The sequence below is a fragment of the Acinonyx jubatus genome, chromosome C1 (assembly GCF_027475565.1).
Source record: "Acinonyx jubatus isolate Ajub_Pintada_27869175 chromosome C1, VMU_Ajub_asm_v1.0, whole genome shotgun sequence".
In the NCBI taxonomy this organism is placed as follows: Eukaryota; Metazoa; Chordata; class Mammalia; order Carnivora; family Felidae; genus Acinonyx; species Acinonyx jubatus.
This window is the reverse complement of record NC_069381.1, coordinates 31,171,264-31,197,627: the sequence shown is the minus strand read 5'-3', so window position 1 is coordinate 31,197,627 and position 26,364 is coordinate 31,171,264. Positions and strand designations below refer to the sequence as shown.

Here is a 26,364-nt window from a genome sequence, read left to right as displayed (position 1 = left end):
TGTGCCCCACTTATTCTGTCTTGCCTGCTCCAGGCCCTCTCCCAGGCTAAGAGTCATTCAGTATCTACGAGTTTTTTAAATCATACATAAAACCTGGAGCAACTGGTAACATATAAATCAATGACTTATAAAAAATAAATGGAAATTAATTACCTGTTAAAATGTAATCCTTAACACATACTCCTTTCTCTTATGATTTAACTTCCCAGAATGAGTCTTCTTACCATAAGCATTCCAATTCTCCCAAAGAAGTTTTACAAACATAACTGCTTTGAACTCCTGAAATGCCATTCTTCACTAAAGAACCCTCTAGATTACACAGAAGACAAGGTAGCGTGCAAGGAATTCTGAATCTGTTAGGCAGTTCACTCAACTATCATACCAAAAGGATTTAGAATTTTTTTGCTGGGGGAAGGAACAGAGAAGAGTGGGAGAGAGAATGAATGCAGCCCCATTGTCTTATTGCTTGAAAACTCCTAATCTGAATCTATAACATATTCCTACTAACCACTCGACTTGAACATCAGAAGTACAGTCTCTTTTCATCTTAAATAGAGCTTTTCAGTCTAAATCTGTATAAACAAACTTTGTCCTTCAATCTTTCAACTCCTCGGCAGTTTTTCAAGGTCACTTTTGCGAGCAACGACAGAGGCCTGCATCTAGCAACTTTCACTGCAACACCACTCCAATTCAAAGAGCCCCGAATCTAAACCCCTATCGATCCTCTCAGGTAAATCCCTTACAGGAGGGGAAGCCAGGGGAAGGCAAATCGACACCCACCAAACTTCTCTACTAGGGCCTGTTTCTTTTCCCTACCCAGAGACTGAGTACTGCTGGCTCACTGCTCCACACTGAGTCTGCTGCAGAAATGTTCCAATGACCTTCATTCCATATTTGCAAATAAGAAGAAAACAAAGAACTGCTTTTTAAAACCAAGTGTATTATAGATGTTAGTACACGGGACAGAAGAGTGCACTATTCACAAAAACTGGCTGGTTACTGATTAGCAACCAGCATTAGCTTCCTATCCCTAAAAGAGGGGAAAAATATATCAAGGGCAAAAGATAGGGTTGCCTGTACTCTTAACTTTCCAATTCACAAACTGCAGGTAAATTAGGATTCGAAATATTTCATACAGAAAATGAAAAGCACTTTGCTCACATCACTTTAAAGAACCAAATCAATGCCTGACAAAAATGTGTGAAATTGACAGAAAAAGATTTGCTCTTGTCACTGCCAATATAGTGGAAAAGTATGTTCCTCACCAGCATTCTAAGCTCAAATGTGCATTTCAAAACAAAGACTGTTATTTAATTAGTTGGTACGTATCAGAATAGAAGCAGACAGGTAAATCAAGAAAGTTACCGGGAGAATTTCACACTGCCATGTGGGCCTTCACCATTAGAAGCTGCATTCGTGCAAACCGTATTTTCACACAAATTTAGCACAGCAATAGTGTTGCTTCCACCTCTGAAAACACAGATGTCAACAAAGTGCATGGAAACAGAAAAAGTCTTACAACAACTCAGCTTATTCTGTAGGAAAGCTTCAGTGCACTTGAACAAAGGAAAATTATTTGGAAAACAGTTAAGTTTACCCAATGCGAAGAGAAAGTGCCTTGTTTCTGTGTGCCCCTGAAAAATGATTAGCCTTTCTTCATGTACCTGATCTTGTCAATACTCAACTAGGAAAAGAAATCCTAGGTGAAGGGCATGCAAAATCTAAACAGAGCAAGGTATTCTAGGTGCACCAAAAGGTATGCATGGAATGTAAAGTGGCCATTTTCTGAAACAGTGCAACTTGTCTACACTCTCTGAAGCTAAACAGTTTCTACCATTTTAACACAAAACAAAGAATTAAACTTACCGGGAACTGCATTAATTTTACATGTAGTTATTTATATCTCCTCGGACAGGGAGAATTTAAGTCACTCCTAGCCCTCCCCCCCCAAAAGGACGGAGGAAACAAAAGGCAGCAGGAGATGCAGAAACCTGAGTCTGGAATGTCCACTCCAGTGAAAACCCGAACAGCTGTCCCCCCACCCCCCAGCAAACTATTCGCCATTTTTCTTTGTCTTTCAGCTGACCCCTGCCTCAGTGAAAAACTCCGAGGCTCCAATGAAGCCCTGCAGCCTCCTTCCACTTTAACAGTCAAAGGCATTCAATCTAGCATGCTATTTGACACCAAACCTTGCCTCCAGAGTGGTCCCATTGGCTGAGCTGCTTTATCAGCTAAGAACACAAAGCCATGATTGGCTGTTCACGTCATCAGTTACCTCCTTTGTACACTTCCTGTTTTAAAGTTACCTTGAGAAGCAGAACAGGGGTCAGATCCAGACTTCAAACTACAGGGAACTTAAGGCTTGGAAATGCCTGGCAAATGCACACAGCAGATGCACTAGGGCCTCTTGTGCTTCCAAAACACAGGAAACTGCAAATTTACAATTGTTCTTTAAAATCACACGAAAGGGTTGTTACAGTTCCCACCCAAAGGATTTCTTATTGGCTGTCAGAGTTCCATTTAAAAAATTTAAGGTAATTTAACTGCTTCTGATTGGCCATCAAAGATGTCTGTAAGATATTGCTACAGTATCCTATGGCAGTAAACCAGAGAAGCAATGTGCACAAGATCTGAAAGTTGTGGCTTAACTATCTACAGTTTTCTGTTGAGCATTAACAGAAGAAGAAAAAGAAACCAGGGTGGGCTCATCAAATAGCTCCAGAGAAAATGTAACCTCTTTAACAGCTGTTACAAAGAGTGATACCAATGGCCTTACAACAGTTTGTAGGATTTCTAAAAAGGAATCTGTCATCTTGTCCCTGGTAATTTTAAAAGAACATATTAGGAAAATACTAGGAAAAATCACCTTACTTTGAAACACAAACTAACCTAAACAGGAAAATTCTGCAGTAATGTCAGAAGGTAGTGACAGGGACAGTGGCATTGCCAAAAAGTCTACCAGGAACCCAAGAGGGAAATATAATAATAAAGGGCGGGGAACACTGGCAGAGATAGAACACCAGTGATTACACTGTTTAAAGCATATTATAGTTTGGATTAATTTATTTAGGATGGTCATAAAATGTTTATCAGCTTTTAATCTTACAGAGTTCTGATATCATGGAAGATAAACTTTTTACCACATTTTCAAGAATAAGTGGCAGGAATGAGCCCAGGAAAGATACTGTAAGTACTGCAGTTATGGAAAACATTCTGGGGTGCTGAGGTTTACCAGTGGTCAAAGATTTGCTTATGGATTTTGTGCCCAACTGTTGAGGTGTTAAGAGGAACCTCCTAAAAAAAGGTGAAAATCAGTTAACACGTCTTCTTTTCTTTTTACAAAATGGGTCAAATAGAAACACTGCACTATGACTGAAAGTTCTGAACAATCTCCTTAGAACTGCTTCCTCCCATGAAAACTAAGCATCCCAGGATGAAACAAACACGACTGTTTGCTCAGGACGAGTCCTTCTCTAGAAATACCTCAGCTGACCTTACATGAAAAGTCATCATGGGCATATGCAGAGATGTGGCAGAGTCCTGAAATAGAAGCAAGGTGGTCGGGGTCCCTAGGTGGGTCAGTTAGTTAAGCCTCCAACTTCAGCTCAGGTCATGATCTCACGGTTAATGGGTTCGAGCTCCACATAAGGCTCTGTGCTAACAACTCAGAGCCTGGAGCCTGCTTCAGATTCTGTGTCTTCCTCTCTCTCTGCCCCTCCCCTCTTCACACTCTTTCTCTCTCTTCCAAAAATAAACAAACATTTTTTAAAAATTAAAAAAAAAAAAAAGCAAGGTAGTCCGCCTAATCACTTTGCCATCCATATTAACTTCTCTACACACATTCTACTCATTTCTCAAACTGCAATGAATTAATTTCTGAACACCAATTAGTGCCAGGTTCTATGCTAGATATTTTACAGACTTTCCCCCTTCTAATCCTCACTATCCTCTTTTATATGTGAAAAAGAGTGAGGTTCACAAAGTTTAACAACTGGCCCCTAGCCATACATCTAGAATGCAAACTCAGGTCCCAACCTAGGGCGGTATTCTTTCTATTGTACCACAAGGCTGACACCAAGACATGGAACACCCCAGGGCACATCCAAGGAAATTCTTAGGAGTCACATATATGTAGAGGTAGCATAAACCGTTAAACCCACCTTCATTAATCTAAAAATTAGAAATCTGACTGATGTTGAACTTCACCTGATGGTTAGAGACCTAGCTGAGTATATGACAAAATAGCGCCCTATAAGTTGATACGCATTTTACTACTGAAGTATTAGGGGCATTTAACCAGTAGCAAATCACATTTATAATTTATCAGGACTTGGAACAACTAATGATTAAATCATTAACACAAAATAAACTTACGGGATTGTGTGGCGATTTTACTATGGCATCTAAATAAAGAGTTTAGTTATGCCAACAGGGTGTGTTGTAGGATGACTGCGGAAGCTACAGAACTGCAGGTATTATAGTTCTTTTCTCAGAAGTTTCGATCCCAGATTCTGAATAGCTACCAGCCTGAGAAGAGAAGGCAGAGGGGCAAAAAGCCAGTTGTGTCTCATCCACACTAGAGTCTTTCAACCCCTCAACACTGGAGGTCAAGTCGGCTGGAAGGAAGCAAAGAAGCTTATATGAGGTGGGAAGCAGAGGAAGAGGGAGAACATTCACATCGCTGACTATTAATTAGTTATCACTAGGGAAAAACAACTAAGCACCTGGGAATCAGGCAGAGCTCATTTCAAATTCTGACTCCTCTGCTTATTAACTGTATGACACTGAACTAACCCTGAGCCTCAGCTTCCTCATCTGTAATACATGGATGTCACCATTCTATATCCAGAGCCACCATAAGTATTAAATGAGTTAACACATGTATATTGTATTGTGCCTAGTAAGCACTGAAAAACTGCAAAGTGCTAGAAGTCATCCAGTCCAAATTCCTTGTTTTATACAGGGTTAAGATGCAGAAAGGTCTCTCTCCTTAAGGCCCCAAAGCTACTAGGAGGGGCTGTCTCTCCTCCATCTCCAGCATACCCTGCAACCCTGCAGAAAGCAACTCCTAAGCCATAAAGGGCAGTGTGGGAGGACTCCCAGCTGCTACAAAAAATCTTCCCCATGCTTTTCATCACCCATCCAGGCCAAGATTTGGTTGTTGTTCCACATGCCCATCCTTTGATTCTGAGTTTGCTATGCCCGATTAAACCAAACATGTCCCTTAATACTCTGTGAATACCTTTGGCATAGTTTTTATTAGTTCTTGGAAGGTTTCAAGAAAACCACTCGAACCCCTATTTCTCATCAACAGCCACCTTACTAGAATTCAAGCTACTAGTGGGAAGAGAACTGAAATTATCCTAGAATTTCCATCTGGCGGCTTACTATACTGTACTTACTTACTATAGCTTTCCCTTCTCTTGCCTGTTGTTACTGTGGACTAACAGCCTCATGGGATCTCTGGAATTCCAACTCACATTCTTCCCTGGTCCTGGATATCAGCAGCCCTCTGCAACAGACAACTGCATTGTCTTGCCCTAAAAAACACCCAGATCACTATGAGGCAAAATGACTGCCTCTGGTTACCTGGTTCAAGCTCTCAAAGTAGGCAGCATGGGAAATGATGCTCTTGGTCAGAAAACTGATTCTGAATCATAGCTACCTATTTACTGGCTGTTTATCCATCCCTAAGCTCACTTCTTCACGTATAAAATGGAAAAAAAATAAAATAACACCAACCCGTGGGAGCATTGAGGTTTAAATGATATAAGGTTAAAGCACTCAGCATTAACACCTAGCATGTGATAGATACTCAGTAACATCTAAATATACACTTGACTATAGCATTTATCACACATTATAATTACTTTTAACCATGTCTCTATTACCAGAGGAAGGCTTCTTGAAGTTAGTGGCTGTGTTTTATTTATATCCACATATATCCCCAATACATCAAACCCAACCTTAGCCACAGTGTCAATGAAGTAACGAGTAATGAGGACTGAGGAAAACTGGAGAGCGTATGTCCCATCTGAAGGGGCAGCTACTATTCAGCTCCAACTGACAAAAGCCATGAAGGAATACTAGTCCACTGTAGCAAGAGCCTCAGAGTCAATAAAAGAAACAAAAGTCAGATCCTGAACACAAAAAGCTGATGCCAGAACAGCTCTTGCTCTGGGATCCTGAGGAATGACTGAAGGACCAGAGTTATGACAGAAGTTGGCCTTAACCACCCTGATAATTCTTGTCAAGGACAGTCTTGTTCAGTCCCCCAAGATTACCTATCTTGGAGGTTATGCTGTATCAATCACATCAGAAGCAGAAATAGCAGCAAAGAAACTGGGCTCTTCAGTGCCCTGAACATTTTATTGATGTTGTCCCTAACTGACTTAGTAAAGTAAGTACACTTAGAAGCCTCAAGAAATATCAGACAACCTCTAAAGAAAAATGAACTTTTCGTATGTTATGATATGAATACAAAGCCATATTCACTTGACTATTAAATACATTGTGTGACTTATATACTAAGTTGATGAGATGGATGTATAAAGCAGTATTGTACTGATGTTATCAGTTAGGCAGATGGGCTATTTTTTTAAGAATACCTTTAAAGCAACCACTCAGAATCAAACACTGTATTTTGCTTATGTCAGTTAGAAACAAGGCTGAGTTAGTCTTTTAATACCATCTAACACATTGTATAATAATATTATACAAACTGCTTTGTAATTTTCACTTAAATATGTGAACAATTTTCCATATCAAATCTGTATCTATATCATTTACAATTGGAGTATATTCCATTGAATGGCTATACCATAATTTTCTATCAGTTTTATATTAATAACTTCACTGTCTACAATGTTTTATGGGTTTTTTTACCTTCTGATGTATGACACACAATGTTACACTAGTCTCAGGTGTGTAACATAGTGATTCAACTTCTCTAGGTGTTATGTTATGCTCACAAGTATAGCTACCATCTGTCACCACACAACACTATTACAGTATCATTGACTATGTTCCCTATGCTGTGCTTTTCACTCTTCTGATTTATTCATTCCATAACTAGAAGCCTGTATCTCTCACTCCCCTTCACCCATTTTGCCCACCACCCGCCACTCTGGCAACCATCAATTTGCTCTCTGTACTCATAGTTCTGATTCTGCTTTTCTGTTGTTCATTAGTTTTGTTTTTTAGATTCTACATATAAGTAAAAATCATATAATATTCATTTCTCTGACTTATTTCACTGAGCATGATATCCTCTAGGTCCATCCATGTTGTTGCAAATGGCACAATCTAATCCTTTTACATGGCTATGTAATATTCCACTGTGCATGCATGTATGTGTATGTGTGTATACACACATCTTCCTTATCCACTTCTCTATTGATGGACACCTAGCTTCCACATCTTGGCTACTGTAAATAATACCAAGGATGCAATGAACATAGGGGTACATATATCTTTTTGAATTAGTGTTTTCATCTTCTTTGGGTAGATATCCAGCAGAATTATTGGACCATACAGTATTTCTATTTTTAATTTTGTGAAGGAAAAAAAACAGCACACAAAGGTTCCTTTTTCTCCACATCCTTGCCAACACTTATTTCTTGTCTTTTTGATTTTAGCCATTCTGACAGGTGTAAGGTGGTATATCTCATTGGGTTTTGGTTTGCATTTTCCTGACGATTAGTAACGTTGAGCATCTTTTCACGTGTTTGTTGGCCATCTATATGTCTTCCTTGGAAAAATGTCTTTTCGGGTCCTCTGCCCATTTTTTAACTGGACTGTTTACTTTTTGGTGTTGAGATGCAGACATTTTTTTATATACTTTAGATATTAATCCCTCAGTATCTTCAATTTTAAAATATTGTAAATAGCATCACAGAGAACGTCTATTATGCCCATTCCTTATATCCTCATTATCCCTTCCAGAACGACCGCAATGACTTCATAAATAGTATCATTTTGTCTGGTTGAAGGAAAAAATATATACAAACATGAAAGCCAGATTGTTTGAATGTTAAATCTTTCCAGTTTCAATTTTGGTCCAGTTTTTTTTTTTTTTTTTTTTTTTTTTAATTATAAGCAGACCAAAGAAAATTAAGGGCTGCCAGATTGTAGCTTCTGACCCATTTCTTTCACCTGACTTGGTCCTGAACAACTATTAGTTATTTCCCAAACCAAATCCACCTTCGAGGTTTAAAAAAGTGTGTCCACACATTTTCAAAAGAATCTGACAGAAGTTCTGAAGATAACCCCCAAAGAACCCCAAAGTCCCAGAAACATTTTGAGCAATGATAGTATCATTAGAATAAGGAATATAGCGCTGATGCCCAGTAAATCACTGCTCAACAAATTAATGAAGTAAACTAATAAATGAGACCTTAAGTGGATTATAAATTCTGAATTTTTTTTTTTTTTTAATGCTTGAGAGAAAGCGAGAGAGAGCCAGTGGGGAGGGGGAGACAGAGAGAGAGGGAAAGACGGAGAACCTCAAGAAGTCTCCACACTGTCAGCACAGAGCCCAACGTGAGGCTTGTCATGAACTATGAGATCATGACTGGAACCAAAATCAAGAGTCAGACACTTAAGCAACTGAGCCACCCAGGGGCCCCCTGAATTACTCTTTTTTGTTTGTTTTTAAGTTGAGAGAGAGAGAGAGAGAGAGAGAGAGAGAGAGAGAGAGAGAATGTGAGTGGGGGAGGGGCAGAGGGAGAAGGGAACAGAGGGTCCAAAGCAGGCTCCACGATGACAGCAGCAAGCCCAATGCGCACCTCGAACACGGAACCGTGAGATCATGACCTGAGCCAAAGTCGAACGCTCAACCAACTGAGCCACCTAGGCGCCCCTGAATTACTTGTTTTTAAAAATAAATTATATTCTCCAAAGCATAAATTAAGACCAATGGATGGAAAACTATTCTAGAAAACTATTCTATTCTCTCAGAGCTGTCCAAAGATGGCACAAGCTGCTTCAGAAGCTATGGATGGGGTTGTTAGCACAGGCTGTTTGAACACTTGACAGGAATATGTAAAGACAAGATGAAAAAGAGCAGCCATGTGGAGAAGTAGGGGGGAAAAAACAGTCTTTGCAGCTAGACAGATTTAGATTCTAATCCCTCTTCACCTCTTTTTAGGTGAGTAACCTCAAACTAGGTATTTAACCCCACCGAGGCCAATTTCCTAAACTATAAACCATCTTGCAAGGTTGTAAAGATTAAGGAAACTTTCACTCATTCAATAAATACTTAGGTGTAGGCATTGTGCTAACACGTGGGGATCCTAAACAATACAGTCCCTGTCCTCAATGAGACTAAAGTCTATTATAACAAAGAGGAAAATTAAAACAGGCAATCATAGTGCTCTATGTTAAGAGTTACAACAGGAACAAATGCATAGTACAGGACATAAGCAGAGCCCCTTAGCCCATGGCCTAACTCAATTTCAGGCCAGTCAGAAATGGCTTCTTGGGAGATTTAAATCCTAAGAATAGGAACTTAATGAGACAGACAAAGAAACTGCATGTGCAAAGGCCTGGAGCTGACATAAAGCATTACATTCCTGAAAGGGCTATAGTTTGGTATGGCAGTAGCCCAGGGGCAAAAGGCTACAAGTTAACTCAGAAACATGAACAGGGCTGGACAAGACTACGATACCAGAACTTTATTCTAAGGGACAACAGTGAGCCATTGAAGAGTTTAAGCATGGGACTGGCACAATCAGAATTACCCTTTTATTTTTTTTTAAATTCTTTTTAACGTTTATTTATTATTCAGAGACAGAGAGCAGGGGAGGGGTAGAGAGAGGGGGAGACACAGAATCCGAAGCAGGCTCCAGGCTCTAAGCTGTCAGCACAGAGACCGATGCGGGACTCGAACTCACAAATTGTGAGATCATGACCAGAGCCGAAGTCAGTCGCCCAACCAGCTGAGCCACCCAGGCGCCTCTCAGAATTACCCTTTTAAAAGATCATTTGGGGTACAGTATGGAGAAGTGGGACCGGGTGGGAGACTGGCAGCTCTAGACAGATAGCAGGGAAAACAAGACACTGCAGTACTCTAGTTACCAGAAAACGTAGCAGTGCAGATGTTGAAAAGTAGATGAATGGGAAATATTAAGAAGATAAAAAATAAATAAATAAATAACATGAAGACCAGTGGTTAATAATGCATGTAGAACACCACCACCAACTGATAAACAGCAAGTGCACAAAAAAATGGTAGCTGCCACCAGTGTCACGGATGCTGGCAACGGGGTTAGATGGCCTTTGAAATCATATTCACCCCTAAGAGTCCATGTTACTTTGGAGACCTGTGTTGTATGTTCCCAGAAAAATCCTTTTCTGCTACTGGCCAAACTATCCTCTACAAAAGATTCATTTTTTACTCATAAGCTCTCTGCACTAGAACTGCTCAACTGGGCCCCACTACACCCCAGTCATAACATGAAATACTTATTAGATGTTCTCACGAACAGGGTTCCATGGCCAAATATGTCCAAGAAACACTGCATTATGTATCCTCTCTCTTGAAGGGTCATAAGGCACATAAACACAAAGGCCCTGAATACTAATTCTGCAGTAAAGAAATGCATTCCACTTTAGCTATCATTTTGTCAAGGATCCTTTTTTCAACTCCAGAGGACATTTATTACATTGTATAAGAACTAAAGTTCAATGAAACAGTTTAGGAAATGCTGCGCTAAGCTGCCTTACAGATTTTAGCCGAATGAAAAGATTATAGGCAGCTCTATTCTGACCACCTTCCAAAATGGTTGGAGTTTTACACACATTATGGCCTTTCCCTTTTAATTTAGTCCTACTAAAAATGACATTAAATATCACCATAAATAGCAATCCTCTGCCTCCCAAATTACTGCCAACCAAGTGTGCTTTGCTTTTTAAAAAGGCCACAACTTTGTCAGCTGATAATGAGCAAATTCTAAGCTACTTACCCTTCAGGGTACAGCAATAATTTTTAACACAGTTAAAAATGACAAAGATGTTCAACTGTGCAGATTGCACGTACTTTCACTTTCCTCTCTTAAATGAACTGATCACACCACTAGTGAGGAGGATAGGTCTTCTTAACATTGGGCAAAGAATCTCACTTCATACAGATCACTGGACAATTTGCAGCTCCTGAGGAAAGGGTGAGCAATAACAGAAACTGTGAAAACCTTCAGTACAGTAGTCCCTCCTGATCTACAGGAGATATGTTCCAAGACACTACTCGCGCCCTGCCCAGGAGATGCCTGAAACTGCAGATAGTACCAAACCCTACTTACAATTCATTTCTTCCATACACACACACCTAAGATATAATTTAATTTATAAACTAGGCACAGTAGGAAATAATAATAATAAAATAGAACAATTATAACAATATACTGTAATAAAAACTATGTGAATGTGGTCTCTTTCTGCCTCAAAATCTTATTGCTCTGCACTCACCCTTCTTGTGATGCCGCTAAATAAGATGCCTTCGTGATGAGCTGAAGTGACGTGAGGACAGACATTGTGATAGGGCACTGGGCTACTACTGATCCTCTGACAATAGTCAGAGGAGGATCATCTGCTTCTGGACCACGGTTGACCATGGGTAACCGAAACCATAGAAAGCGAAACCACAGGTAATGGGTGGGACGACTTTAACTCTAATAGATTTAAGCCAGTGACATCATACAAAATATTCCATACTTCGATATCATTCCCTATGAGTCACTGAGGCATTCATCGAAGCACTGGTCAAGATCACTATTTATAGCTCATACCCATGAATGTACTTAAGATGAATTCTTAAATCTGATCTGTAACAAGACACCGTTGATTTTAAATGGAGAGTATTCATCTAACGAGGACACCTTATGTACCTTGGACATGAAGATCTGAACCTTTAAGGTAAACCTATTCCACTGGAAACATTCAAATGCAAAGGTTAGCCTAGTCCCTCTCTCTAAACTGCACGTGAAGTTTATCCATTAGAAAGCTCTCACAGTATAAAAGTACACTGAATTTAGAAGTAATCTGTCTGCAAACAAGTAAGGACTTAACCCAAAACAGAAAATACAACTCTCACACTGAAAATGAGCACAAATGTTGCCTCACTGTTATCAGGTACATCACTGCTAAAACATGGAGAAGTGTGGGAAGGGTGCAGCAAATTTCGCAACCTGGCAAAAAATTTCTGCAGGCAGACAGACTTTTTTTCTTGAACCATTTTACAATGCTGTCTTCCTGCTTACTTCAAAGAAAATGTTACCAGGTGACTACGAGCCAAACTGACAGTCCCACTTCAACTGACAACTTCTACAATTAGAAAAACAATTTTTTTAAGTTTATTTATTTTGAGAGAGAGAGAGGGAGAGAGAGAGATAAAGTGCAAGCAGGGGAGGGGCAGGGAGAGAATGCCAAGCAGGCTCTGTGCCATCAGCACAGGGCCTGATGTGCAGCTCGATCTCACAAACTGGGAGATCATGATCACAAACCATGAGATCATGACCTGCGCCAAAATCAAGAGTCAGACTGAGCCATCCAGGCACCCCTAGAAAAAGTTTTAAATGACTATAATGTAAATCTTTCTGGATTTAAAGATAAAACTGGTTGTTCTGATTTTAGTAATTATTGCTATTTGGCAAATACAGAAAAGTTCTCATCTCATCAAAATCATTACCACTTAGCACCCAAGAATGAACAGAGGCAATCAGGACACAACCTAACTCTGAAGCAGAAGATACTACTGCTTTGTGCATTCATAAATAATACAGACTAATAATAACAGAGATCCACTATAAATCAGCTCCTAAATCACAACACCACAACTAAATTAGGTTATTTCTTTCATGTCAAGTGGTTGCTCCCCCATGTAGAAATCTTACTGTACATGAAAGAACAGACGATTACAAACGACCTCCTCATTGGGGAAGCTTTAACAGGCTGACAGATTTTATGCTGTTCTAAAAAGAAAGTGATGTGCTCCCTCACTTACTAAGGTCCACTTGGTGACAGGCACCTACCATATGCTGCTGTATTCATTTTTCATAACTACTCTGTAACAGAGGTATCATTACCACTACTTTACATAGGAAGAAACTAAGGCTTAGACAGGTCAAGAATCTGACCCCGAGCTCACACAGAGGGTAAACGCAGACAGAATTCTTTCCCAGGTCTGACTCCAGCGTCAGCAACTACACTACCCCCTCCCAATGGCATTTTTTGGCCAAAGTATTTTAAATCCACTTCTTCCTATGATTAATCTACTTAAATTATGTTAGGTACTTTGAGTCACTGGGAAAATACTAAAATGACCTTGTAGCCTTCCTAACTAGTCACAGCACATGCATGAAAAACTGAGTAAACAAAATGAAAAGAGACTGGAAGACATCAGATAACTCACAATAAGTCTGCTTTGAGCACAAGAAACTGAATGGAAAAGAACAACTTGCTGGCTAAGGAATGTTCTTCCTAGGTTGTATGCCTGAGGCTGGAATAAACCTCAAGAAGGTCATTTGTATCTTTAATAATGTCCTCTGCCATTCTCCTTCCTATGAATGAGGCAAACTTGTCAAAATATAAAAGGGCCTTAGAGTCATCCCTATCATCGAGCCAATGTTTCCACAGAAGAGGCAATACTGTCCAGTGGAATGAGACTGGTCTGGGAATCCAACAATCTGGGTTATACCTGGCTCTCCCCTTGCCAAGCCAAGTGACCTTGTCAAGGTCATCACATTCTAGGGCCTCAGTTAAAGAGTATCTGCCTGAAAAAAACTGAAGGTCACCTCCTGATCTAAGATGCAGGAATTTTTCTTTTCTCATAATATTTTAAGGTGTCAAGAAAACACAGTTTAAGAGTAAGGGTTCCACAAATTTCGTAGGAATTAAGTTATAGACCTAAGTTTGAATCGGAGCTCTGCCACCTTGTGTGACCTTGAGCAAATTACCTAACCCTTCAGTTTCTTCACACACAAAAATAAAGGTGGTAATAGTGTCCACCACATACAGAGTGTGGATAATATATACAATACATTTATAACCTAGCTGGTGCAACATAAGCACTCAATAAAAGTTAGTAACTAACTATATCATTCCTGAGTTTGATTCATAGATCCTTAATGGCTCAGTACCTCTGAACTAAAAGAGATATGAATTTCCAAATTGCCTCAGAGACACCTAGCATGGCTCCTCATTTCACTTTGCCTCTGCATCTCTGTAAATGAGGTTAAGAAACCCTGTATCTTTTCTAGTACAATGAATCAGTTTTGACCAAATGGAAAATATGTACACATAAATGAGATAACAGAATTATGTTATAAAAATTTAGGTAACGACACGAACACAGTCTGTTAAGTATTAAACATTAGTACGATGTCTGCTTAGAAGACACAACTGATGTTCTCAAGTTTTTACCATAAACTCAGACCTACTCAGACCTCCTGGGATTCCAGATTTTTAGGGTGCTCCATTCCAGATGATAACAAGGCCCAGCAACCGGCCATGGATGTAAGGAAGTTAATGGGAATGAAGGTGATCACCGTTGTTGAAGGGAAGGTAATTAAGAAATGCTTGCTGAATATGTGTATATTTGTTTTTGCAACCTTGTCTAGACTTACTAAAAAAGAACTAAGTCATGGATGCTGTAACATTCATTCTTCATATTTGGCTAACTTAATGACTGAGCCAAATGAAGCTTGAGATGACCAATGTACAAAATATGGCAAGCCCTAATTTCCCTTGTATTTTAACTCTATCTCCTACACTGCAGTGTAATTGCAAATAAAAGGGAGGAGACCCTCACCTAACTGCATTAAGTCACAAAGTAACTCAGACTACCAAATCATTGGTCTCCCCTTGAAACCTGAATTATTTAAAGATTTCCATGCAAAATTGGGATTACAAATATTTTGTTGTATCCAGTTTTCATTTTACACATCATTCAGGATAAGCATATACTAGAATCACTATCCCACGGTTTGAAGAAGGCACTAGGCTTCTGGACAGATCCCAGTGTTTGGAGACAAACATCTAAAGTACTAGTGATATTTGAAAAAGCTCCCAGGTGAGTTCTTTATATACTTGGTAGTTCCTCACTCCTTGACATTAATCACTTCCATATATAGAAAAACTATGTCAGCAATATTCTGAAGACTGGTTTTAAAGAATGCAGATTCTTAAACTTTCTGTACATACTTTCCCCTATTATCTACCTGGCTTCAGAAAAACTCCAACAGTTTACTTTTTAATCTTTCTCTACACAATAAAAAACAAGAGATATGATTTAGATACCTAGTTGAAGAACCTAGATTCTACATGGCTCCTACCCTGTGGTCTGAATCTTTGAAACAGTACAACAAACTCTTGTTAATTATGTTCTCCTCACTCAATATGCTCCTAATTCCCAGCAATCAAAGAAAGATGATCCACTTTGAAATACAATGCTATCTACCAAGGGCACAATGTATACACTGTATGTTAGCTAACTTGACATAAATATTTTAAAAAATAATAATTACTAAATAAATAAATAAAATATAATGCTATCTGGAAGTTTGACTAATCAGGTTTATACTGATAACACGACACAGCAGATAACACTACAGGCTTTGCCACTGGGCAACTTGGATATGAATCCCAGTTCAACCACACAGACACTGGACAAGCTACACAACCTCTCTGATCCTCAATTTTCTCATCTGCAATATGCAAATGATAATGCCTACATAATAGGAAATATGTGCCCCAAAATGTCAATTCCCTTCCTCTACTACTTTCCTCTTCTCTCTTGAAAATGTTGTTGCATTCACAAATTGACCACATTTGAAAACCAGAAAAGTTTCTTGAAATTGGTATAAAAACAGATTTATAGCATCTATCTGAAACTAGAGAGGACCACCTAACATAGACGAGGAAAAACAAATTAGGGAACAGAGAAGTTTAACACAAATGTGTTTCCACGATCCCTAAACCTTGGGAAATGCAAATGTAGAACAATTCAAGTCATAACAATAAATTGGAAAATGATAAAATACCTCCAACAAGCTTACTCTAACAACTCTTGATTAGAACAAAAGTTTAGTGAAATACAAACCAGAAAGTGTGACAAGTCCTGTTACTCAAAACGAGATGCAAGGAACTGTGTACTAGTTTATTCTCAAATCTGCTTATTTCTTTAAAAAAAAAATTTTAAGTGCACAGGAAGATGAGTGTAATTTTTAGGTATATATAAAAGAAAAGAGGGGCGCCTGGGTGGCTCAGTCTGTTATGTGTCTGACTTGGGCTCAGGTCATGATCTCACAGTTCATGAGTTCCAGCTACACATCAGGCTCTGCACTATTAGTGTTTGGGATTTTCCCTCTCTTTCTGCCCCAACCCTACTTGCATGCACTCGCTCACGCTCTCCCTCTCTCTCAAAAATAAACTTTAAAAAAAGAAAACAAATAAGTCAAGGTCCAGGATCTCTGTTAAGCTCTCTTCCACTAAAGAGATACCTACCAATATCTATTCAAACAAATACCAAGTATCTAATATCTGCCAGCAAGTGTAGCTTTAGAAACTCAGCCCTGACCTATCCTTCCCAATACAGGAAAACTTTATATAACAACATTACAAAATTAGCCACATGGTCCTGAGACCCAATAATCTATAATTGCTCCCTTACTGTAATTCCCAAGTCTGAAAATGTTCCCCCAAAGCTTTGCACTTCCTCATTCTTATAGATGTCACTACCTCATGCCCCTGCCCCTTAGACTTGGTGAAGGCCCAGCGCACTGGTCCAATAGGATCCACCTCTCGGGCTGGGTCTGTTTATTTTCTCCTCATATCACATCCTAGGATCCACCTCTCAGGCTGGGTCTGTTTATTTTCTCCTCATATCACACCCAGGTCTGGTAGCTCTGAAACCTTGGTTTCAATGCTATCACTCTCCAGCAAAATTCTTGATCTCATCCTATCCTTTAGGTAGGTCCCTAAGGCCCAGATGCCTTTTTTCCTATACCACGCCCTCAGACCTGACATCCATGGACATCAAAGTCATTCACAAACTGTGTTAAACTCCAGTCTATCTTAACTGTAGAGAACAAACTGATGGTTACCAGGGGGGAATACAGGTGGGGGGGGGGACAGGTGAAACAAGTGATGGAGATTAAGGAGTGCACTCCCCTCCACGAGCACTGGGTGTTGGGAATTGTTGGATCATTACGTTATACACCTGAAACTAATGTAACACTCTATGTTACCTATACTGGAATTAAAAAACAAAAACACCTCCAAGTCTAGCACTCTTGGATCTCAAAGACCGTCTCAGACCCTAACTCAGGTTTCAGCGTTTCCAAGCATGGCACCCTTGGGGCTTGTACGCCTCTCTATGATGGGCCACGCATGTTCCACGGAGTGTACCTCTGGAGTTAGGAGTGCCTCCCACTCCGGGCCGTGCACAGGCTATCCCCACAGTACCTGCCAGACCATCACCCTGCTTCCCCCTTAAGGTCTCTAGGCTCGCCCCCGGCCTCCACCCCACGCCTGCACCGGAGGGGGGTCACCGCCCTGCCGTCCGAGCCCGAGACGCGCGCATCCCCGCAGCCTCCGACTCCTTCATCACCCCCCAGGCCCGAGCCAGCGCGACCAATAAGGTGCCAGGTCCGCGGCCTCCCCGCCACCGACCAATCACGAGCGAGCCCCCCCGCAGTCGCCTTCCGCCAATGGGAGAAAGCCCGCGGGCCGGGCCGACGAGGCGCACGGACCCCAGGAGCGCGACGGCGGCGACAGCGGCGGGCCTGGCGAGAACACAACATGGCGGCGGGCAGGCCGGACCGAACTACAGCGGCAGCCGCGAGAGGGAAGTGAGGTCTCCGCCGAAGGCGGGAAGCGCTGCCCCTCCCCCCGCCGCCGCTCGCCTCTCACCCTCCCTCCCACAGACGCTCCCGCACACTCACACGCCTCTGCTCAGGAGTCCAGGGAAGAGCAGGAGCCGCCCCCGCGCTCCTGCGGAGTCAGGCAATGCAGAGGCCTGGGCACGGCGGAGGGGAGGGGGAAGCGTGCGTCACGGAGAACGGAGCGCGCGCGAAGCGGGGGCACAAACAAGATGGCGGCCACGCCGTTTGCACCGTCTCCCCCCACCTTCCCCTCCCCCTCCCTTGGCGCCTTGACTCCCAGTATCTTGAAGTGCGCAGAAGCTGGGTTGTTTGAAATCTCGCGAGAATTAGGAAGGGGCGACGTCCTGGGGAGGCGGGATGAGATCAGAGAGCCTTCTGACCCCACCCCCTTCTAGGGGACCCGGAGGCGTTGCCTGGTGACTTCCACCTGGTGTTCTATGCTTGGCGTTTGATGTGGTGCGCACCCTTGAATGTTAGGAAATACGTTTTTTTCTGTTTTTTTGGGTTTGTTTAATTTGGAAGGAAAGAGCTGGGGGGACGAAGGACGACACGGGGATGCCAGATTACGTGCGCCGGTAAAGAAGATAGCTACCAGTACCATAAAAAGGGATTTAACACCAAAACTGTAAAATGATATACTCCAGAGTAAAGAACAGCACATCCCAAGAATTGTCGCTGGTAACCTTACGTCGACATAGACACTGCTTTTCTCATTTAAATGCAGTTTAAAACTTCATCAAGACGATTGAAAACCCCAGTTACAATGGGCATTACATCTTTTTAGCTCTTTCGTCTCCGCAACCGCTTGGTCCCAAGGCGTTAGTATTTCTGTTTTACAGATGATAAAACTGATGCTCAAAGGGTTAAGTGACTTGATCAAAGTCCCACAGCTATTAAGTGTCAAAACTCAGTGTGAGTAGCTCCAAAACTTGTCGATAAATTCACCAAATACGTATGGAATGGGACTATCTACATTGAACCAATGGGTTAGGTGTAAGCACAGAGACAAATGAAGCTGCTGGTGCTAGTGGTTACCTTAAATTTTATAAATGACCTTGGAGCCTTTCTGAGACTTGGGTTGCAGGGGTCTTCAACATTATAACCAACACACTATTATTATTTCTTCCCTTTGAGTGTATGACCCTGGTGATGAAGGTGTTGAGCATACTGGAATAAGCCCTTGACTTGAATTCAGGGAAATTGTTTTCAGATCCAACCTGAATAAATCTCACTTCAAGCACTCAATAAATATTTGATGAATGAATGAACAAAACCTAACTAGCTATACGACACCTGACTTCACTGAGTCTCAATTTCTTTGTCTGTAAAATGATCTAATTCCTGTCTCCTGGGAGTGTTGGTTGGGGAGATTGAATGAAATAGTGTAAGGGAGAGTGCTTCACAAATTGCAGAAGTGTCATAAAGAAGTTAGTGATAATGATGACATTTTCAGACATGAGAAATGGCATTAATTCAAAACAGAGATGGGGCGCCTGGGTGGCTCAGCTAGTTGACCATCTGACTTCCACTCAGGTGATAACCTTACAGTTGGTGAGTTCAAGCCCTGCACCAGGGCTCTTTGGGTTCAGCACAGAGCCTGCTTCAGGTCCTCCATCCTCCCCCCCCGCCCCTCCCCCACTGGCACTCTCAATCTCAATAAACATTAAAAAAAAATTCAAAACAGAGAGACCCAAAATAAATACTATGTTAAGATAGTACAGAGATGAGCTCAGCTAATGGGAAAAAGCTAAGTGAGTCTTTCTACAAATACTTATTAAGTTAATTATTGCATATACTTTGTTGCAAAAGATGTAAAAATGTGTAGGAATGAGCACAAATTAGTGTTATTAGATAGTTATAATGAAGTATTGACAGCACATAGGGGCTTCAGTCAGTTTCCCTCCAAGAGCCTGGAAATCAGGTTGCCCTCAGAATTAAACTAATAAGAATTTACATAGTGGAGGAAATCAGCCAAAGGTGATTATAAACATATTTAACTACAAGTAGGGCTCAAGCATTGATCTAGCAGATTTGCAGTCCATAAACTGTCCTGGAGAGATCTTTCTGTGCTAGATATTAACCCTTTAGTTGCTAATTTGTGAGTAGTAGTTCCCAGGAGTGGGGAGTTCTCAGGAGGCTTGGGACAGCAGGCATTAATCAGTACAAAACCATTTCACTATTTTGATAGTATTATAACTGGTACCAGTCATACTGGTGCACAGGCTGAATACTAGTCCTTGTAGACTATTATTATCAATATTCTCTGCCCCTGCCTTTCTAAAACCCTGCCTATCTGGTCTGTCTGTCCCTGGGATGTTATACTTCTCACACTAATGTCATCAAGCTTGGTGTTACTTTGGTCAATGAAATATGCAATGACATGAGCCACTTCTGAACAGAAATAAATGGGCCATCTAATGATTCCACCATATTGTTTTTCCTCTGCCTTGAGAGCAGCATGTCCCAAATAGAACTGCTTCTCCAGGGTTGGTCCCAGAACGAAGATGTGCAGAGCCACAGCTGATGTACATGACCTGTAATGTAAGGTGAGTGAGAAATAAACCTTTGTTGCAAGCCACTGAAATAGGTTTAGTTGTTTGTTTCCGTAGCATAACCTAGCTAGCCTAAGCTGACTAATACAACCCTAAAATTAGCTATCTGTGGCAGTAAGCCAAGAGTTTCTCTACAAACACGATCAAAAAGCAAACCAAACTCTGGGCCAGGTCATACAGGAGGAATCTCATGAAAGCAAATGTGATTGTAATTTAATAAATAGATGCTTAGTCAATCTTATCAACCAATCATTCTATATCCTATTTGGAGAGAGATTCTGTGAACCAAAGGGCTTAATCAGCCATGACAGCCCAAAACCGGGCAGTCACAGAGGCAAACTTTAGCATTGCCCTTCTACGCCCTGCCTCAGTCAAGCTGACCTAAGCGTTAGGATTTCCTTGTCCGTGTCATCCCTATAGTGGGTGAGAGTATCTCAGGCTGCCTCAGCTAAGAAAAGATCAACGTGCTTCCCTGGTGTGATTGCTCACCCAGCAAACGTCTCACCTATGGGGACAGAATTTAGTGACCTGCTGCCTAGAGGATCTCAGTTCTTTTGATAATGACATTTTTCATTATAAATCAATCTATTGGATTCTGGCTTATGTAACTTCCAGTCTCTGTGAACTTAGTGGATCCAGGAGCCCCCTTGAGAGATGATTCCCCTCTGTTTACTTATTAAAATCAGGGTTCTGAATTTATAAAGTTGAAGACCAGTTCTGGGATGTTGGTAAATTCCTTAAAGTTGTAGCACTGTAGAGGGACCTGTCTAGAGTGCCAGCTAGACTACCCTCAGCTATACCTCTCTATCTCCTTGTGTGCCTTCTGTGATCCAAAAGGGGCGCCTGGCTGGCTCAGTCGGTTGAGTGTCCGACTCTTAATTTTGGCTCAGCTCATGATCTTGCTGTTCATGGGATGGAGCCCCACTCAGGTTCTGCACAGATAGAATGGACCTACTTGGGATTCTCTCTCTCTGCCTCTCTCTCTCTCTCTCTCTCTCTCTCTCAAAATAAATAAATAAACTTTAAAAAGAAAAGAAAAGCAGTAAGTGTTAAAGACAGACATAATTCACAAGCTGTAGGAGTTCAAAAAAGGGAGGGATTACTTCCACGTAGTATGAAACAGGGAGGAGTTCGGGAAAGATTTGCAAGGATGTGACCTTTGAAGGGGGTCTTGAAAAAAATGAGAACTAGGGGAAGAGCATGCCTTTTGTAGGTGGCCACTGGAGCAAACATAGGAAGCAGGAGATCACTTGAGGAAACATAGAGTAAGAGGAAAAGGAAGAAGAATCATCTGGAAAGTTACATATGGTCAGATTAAGGTTCTTGGGTTTTAGTTTCTGCTAAGTAGAGTTAGTGTGGAATTTTGTTTTTGTTTGTTTCACCACTTTAGCCATTTTTAAGTATATAGTTCATTGACATTAAGTACATTCACATTGTTTTGTAAATATCAGCACTGTCCATCTCCAGAATTGTTTCATCACCCCCTGTTGAAACTCTGCACCCATTAAACAATAATTCCCCATCCTCCCTTCCTCCAGCTCCTGGTGACAACTGTTCTGTTTTCTGTCTCTTTGCATTTGACTATTCTAGGTATCTCATGTAAGTGGAATCATTCAATATTTGTCCTTTTGTGTCTGGCTTATTTCACTTAGCGTAATGTATTCAAAGTTAATCCATATCACACCAAAATTTCATTTCTGTTTATGGCTGAATGTAGTATTTTGTTATGTATATATAACACATTTTGTTTATCGTTTATCCATAAATGGACATTTGGGTTGTTTCCATCTTTTGGGTACTGTGAATAATGCTGACTATGAATATTGGTGTACAATTATCTGAGTCTCTGCTTTCAGTTCTTTGGGGTATATACCTAGAAGTGAAATTTCTGGGTCATATGGTGATTCTGTGTTTAATTTTTTGAGGAACTGCCATACTGTTTTCCACTGTGGCTACACCATCTTCCATCAAAACTTCAAAACCTCCATCGCCATCAAAAACTTCCCAGTGACAGAAGTTTTTACAAAGGGATTGAAATGGTCAAAACGGCATTGAAAGACAATGTGGCAGAGATAATAAGATGGAATGGGATTGTAAAATGACCCCTGGAGACTTTCACAGTAGTTCAGGCAAGATGCAATGAGCTTCTGAATACATCAGTAGCAGTGAGAATGGAGAGAAGAGTGTACAAGTGCAGAGGTGACATTTCCAAGGTAGGATTGGAAGGACTGGAGAACTGATTGACTATTTCGGGGGACAGGGGAGAGGGGATCAAGAGGTGTTTAATATGACTTCCAGCTTTCACAGTTAGGAGGATGGCGGTCTCCAGATGAAGACTTCTGGACTTTTTCAGAGCATGGAGAAGTCACGGGTTCAGGTTGGAACAGGTAGAGTTTGAATTATACATGAGACGTTGTAAGCTATAGATGGACATTTGTTGTCTTGCCTGCTTGTTGTCTTTGCCCTTTCAACTGAAATGACACTGTATGTTTTTTCTTCTTTTAGATTGTAGAGCCATCCTTCTTCATCTGCATGTAGTGCTGGGCTGGGAGAGTGTGTGGCCATGAGAATGCACTTTTCAGATCTCCAACTGGGAGAAGTGTAACTCCTCAGCAGCCCAGCTGCTGAGCTATGAAATCCATCACCCCTCTCTCCCAGGCTTCACTCCCCATGGGCTGCTCCTGGCCACTGACAGCCCAGCAGGAATTTCAGGACAGGATTTTTTTTTTTTAGGATAAACGGATACTCTTCTGATGGGTGACTTTGGCTCAAGGACTCCTCAATGGCCTTGCCAGACTTTCCTTAGAACTACACTGCAGTCAGAGACCCTTCCACCTAGAACTCCTTCCTTCTCGCTCCTTCCTTCAGGGTCAGATTTGCATCACTATCTGGTGGTCCTCAGTCAGTCTCTCTCAGCTTCTGCCCCATTTTCTCTCACAGGTGTTTTTCATAATAAATCCCTTGCACTTAATCCTGCCTCAGTATCTGATTCTCTGAGGATCTGAACTGGCATAAGGGGAAGAAGGATGGGCTATTTCCTTCCCCAGTGTTTCTTCCATATCCCATCAGCTGTAGGGATAGGCATGTGACCCAGTCTGACTGATCTCAATGATCCCCACATCTTGGCCCAGTGCCTCTTCAGTCTCTCAGTGTGATTCAGTCTCAGACCATTAGTTACTTGGTCCACCTCACCCACAGGCATGGCTGATCAATTCTGAGTGAGGTCTCACAGCTCTGCTGCCTGAGGCCAACTAATTGCAAACGTATATCCTCTGGCTTCTGCAAACTTCCAGACCCTGATGACACACCTCCTCACAGAACATGAGCTCTGGCTTCCCGAAGGGGCCAATGAAGCAACCTAGAAGTACAGGAGACTTCATTACCCATAGGGCACAGTGATCACTGGGAGACAAGAGACAGGAAGTGGTAGGAGAGAACAATCCACTCTTTTCCTTGCTCTGATGGTCTGTTTTAAGGTGTAATTTCTGTATACAACCTGTCTAGAGACATTCTGCATGGCCAAGTAGGTGGCCCTCTCAAGAGAGTAGCTGTGTCTGTTCACAGCTCATTGTGAAGAAGTAACAAACGTTTGCTTGCATTGCTTCCCATCTTTTCCTGCTTCCCCCTCCCCTCATTCTCACTGCCCTGGAAATGTGCGTCCACAAAAGCCTTTGGCACATAATCCCTTCTTCAGGCTTTGTTTTCTAGGAACCCTTGCTAAGACAGGTCACAGTTTCTGAACAGATGGGCACATGACCCAAACTAAGCTGAGCAAAGCCCTCTGAAAGATGCGAAGCATAGGTACAGTAGAGACAGGACGTTTCTTCTGGAGATCTTGAGCCATAAGGATCTGTGAGTGGCCATCATTTCTGCTTCATGAAGAGAGTCTGCCTGGGCATGAAGGGATCACTGAATTTTTATTTTATTTTATTTTTTTATTTTATTTTATTTTATTTTATTTTATTTTATTTTATTTTATTTTATTTTCAGTTTAAATAATTATATGCACTTAATGACTACACATTGGACAGCACAGACCTAGACTACTGGTCTGCTTGGGAAGGCAGTAGGGAATGTTGGCTAAAGCATGTGCTTTGGAGTCAGTCTACTCTGGGTTCGAGTCCCAACTCTAGTTCTTAGTGGTGTAAATTGAACAGGTTACTTAACCCCTCTGAGCTATAGAGGTGAAAGATGCAAAGAACAGTAAATGATATGTGATACCAGAAAGACCTGCAAAGGCACAAAAAGTCCATTGAATTTGGCAATTAGGAGACTGAGTAGATTAAGACGGAAAGTGTTAAAAGTGTGTTGGGGTGAAAACCAACCAGCAATTTATCTGTCTTTTGGACATCTGCTAAATTTCTTTCCTCTGGAGGGGGATCCCAGGCAGGGAGAGACAAGAAACACAAAAATTTTCTCTTCATCCTGATGGCCCATGGGGAGTTGAGAACTGAAAGGCATGTCCTAAAAGTAGGGCTCCAAAGTCAAGCCAGAAACACAGAATCAAACACTATCAGTCATTAGGTCTGGAGCCAAAGATGGGGTTGTCTAGACCAAGGAAGCCACAGGTAATGAACATCTCCTATACATCCCCTCACTACATAACACTTACTATGTGACTGGATTGTGAGTCCTTCGAGGTTCAGGGCCTCGTTCATCTTGGTATCTCCAACACCTAGTAAGTTCCTGGCACCATAGTAGGTGCTTAACTAACATCTAGAGAATGAATGAAATGTGAGTAAGTCAGTTGACTTCCTGATGCATGGTAGACACTCTATAAATATCAAGTACATCATCAGGGAAAAAAAACTCTGCAGTAAGAAGGTGGCCAGGGAATCCTTGTTGGCTTGGAAACAGTTGGAAAGGTCCTTAGCATATTGCCTGGCACAGAGGAATTAATTGCTTAACAAGTGGTCACTATGGTAATTATTATTAGTGGGTGGGGGGAGGTAAGGTTTTGTATAAGGATGGGAAAAGGCCTTAATCATAAGAGCTAACACGTATTTATCTAATTTAATCCTTAAGCCAGCTTGATAAGGTAGGTTTTATTAGACTAATCTTACAGATGAGAAAACTTAAAGAAGAGATGTAATTTATTCAAAGTTAGCCAGCTCAGAAATGGCAGAGCTAGTATGGAACTTGAGCTTACCACTCCAGATTCCAGGCTCCACCAACAAAGGAAGGAGCAGGATTCTCAAAAGTGGGTGTTTTTTTTTTAATTTTTTTTTCAACGTTTATTTATTTTTGGGACAGAGAGAGACAGAGCATGAACGGGGGAGGGGCAGAGAGAGAGGGAGACACAGAATCGGAAACAGGCTCCAGGCTCTGAGCCATCAGCCCAGAGCCTGACGCGGGGCTCGAACTCACGGACTGCGAGATCGTGACCTGGCTGAAGTTGGACGCTTAACCGACTGCGCCACCCAGGCGCCCCAAAAGTGGGGTTTAAAGAAGGCAGTTCTTGAGTCAAAATTTACTTGTGATTTCAGGACACCTGGGTGGCTCAGTCAGTTAAGCGTCCAACTCTTGATTTCAGCTCTTTGATCTCATGGTTGTGAGACTGAGCCCCATGTTGAGCTCCACACTGGGCATAAAGTCTGCTTAAGATTCTCTCTCTCCCTTTCCCTCTGCCCCTTCACCACTCAACCTCTCTCTCTCTCACACACACAAAAAAAGTTCACTTCTGATTTCTGTCTGTTCACATAAATTGTGATGCCTTCTTCTCCTTTTCATGCCCACTACTTGCCTTCTTGACAGTGTCCTCATCCCTCTACTGAGTTCACCTCTAGGCCACCCTTCTTCTTCCTATCCCATTCAACCATATCTGGGTTGACTTAAGGAAGTGGCTATTGAAATGGGATCAAAGGGGACTTTTGAGACTCTAGAGAAGAGAGACTCAAGAGAGTTTAGAGAGAGACTCTAAAGAAGAGAGACTCTAG

At 41.5% G+C, this 26,364-nt stretch overlaps 1 protein-coding gene across 5 annotated transcripts in view; it reads right to left on the bottom strand.

Moving 5' to 3' along the window:
- Positions 1–18,162, bottom strand: part of NFYC (nuclear transcription factor Y subunit gamma) — a 65,851-nt gene extending 47,689 nt beyond the window's left edge. Inside the window, exon 1 of one of the 5 annotated variants that reach the window (XM_027059531.2) lies at positions 17,937–18,162. The gene's annotated coding sequence lies outside the window, so the exon portion shown is untranslated. Of the gene's footprint in view, positions 1–153; positions 1,333–1,866; positions 2,024–11,463; positions 15,476–17,936 lie in introns of those variants that run through there. The other 4 variants (XM_027059533.2, XM_053212247.1, XM_027059532.2 and 1 more) reach the window with 4 other exon arrangements.
- Positions 18,163–26,364: the final 8,202 nt, after the last annotated feature.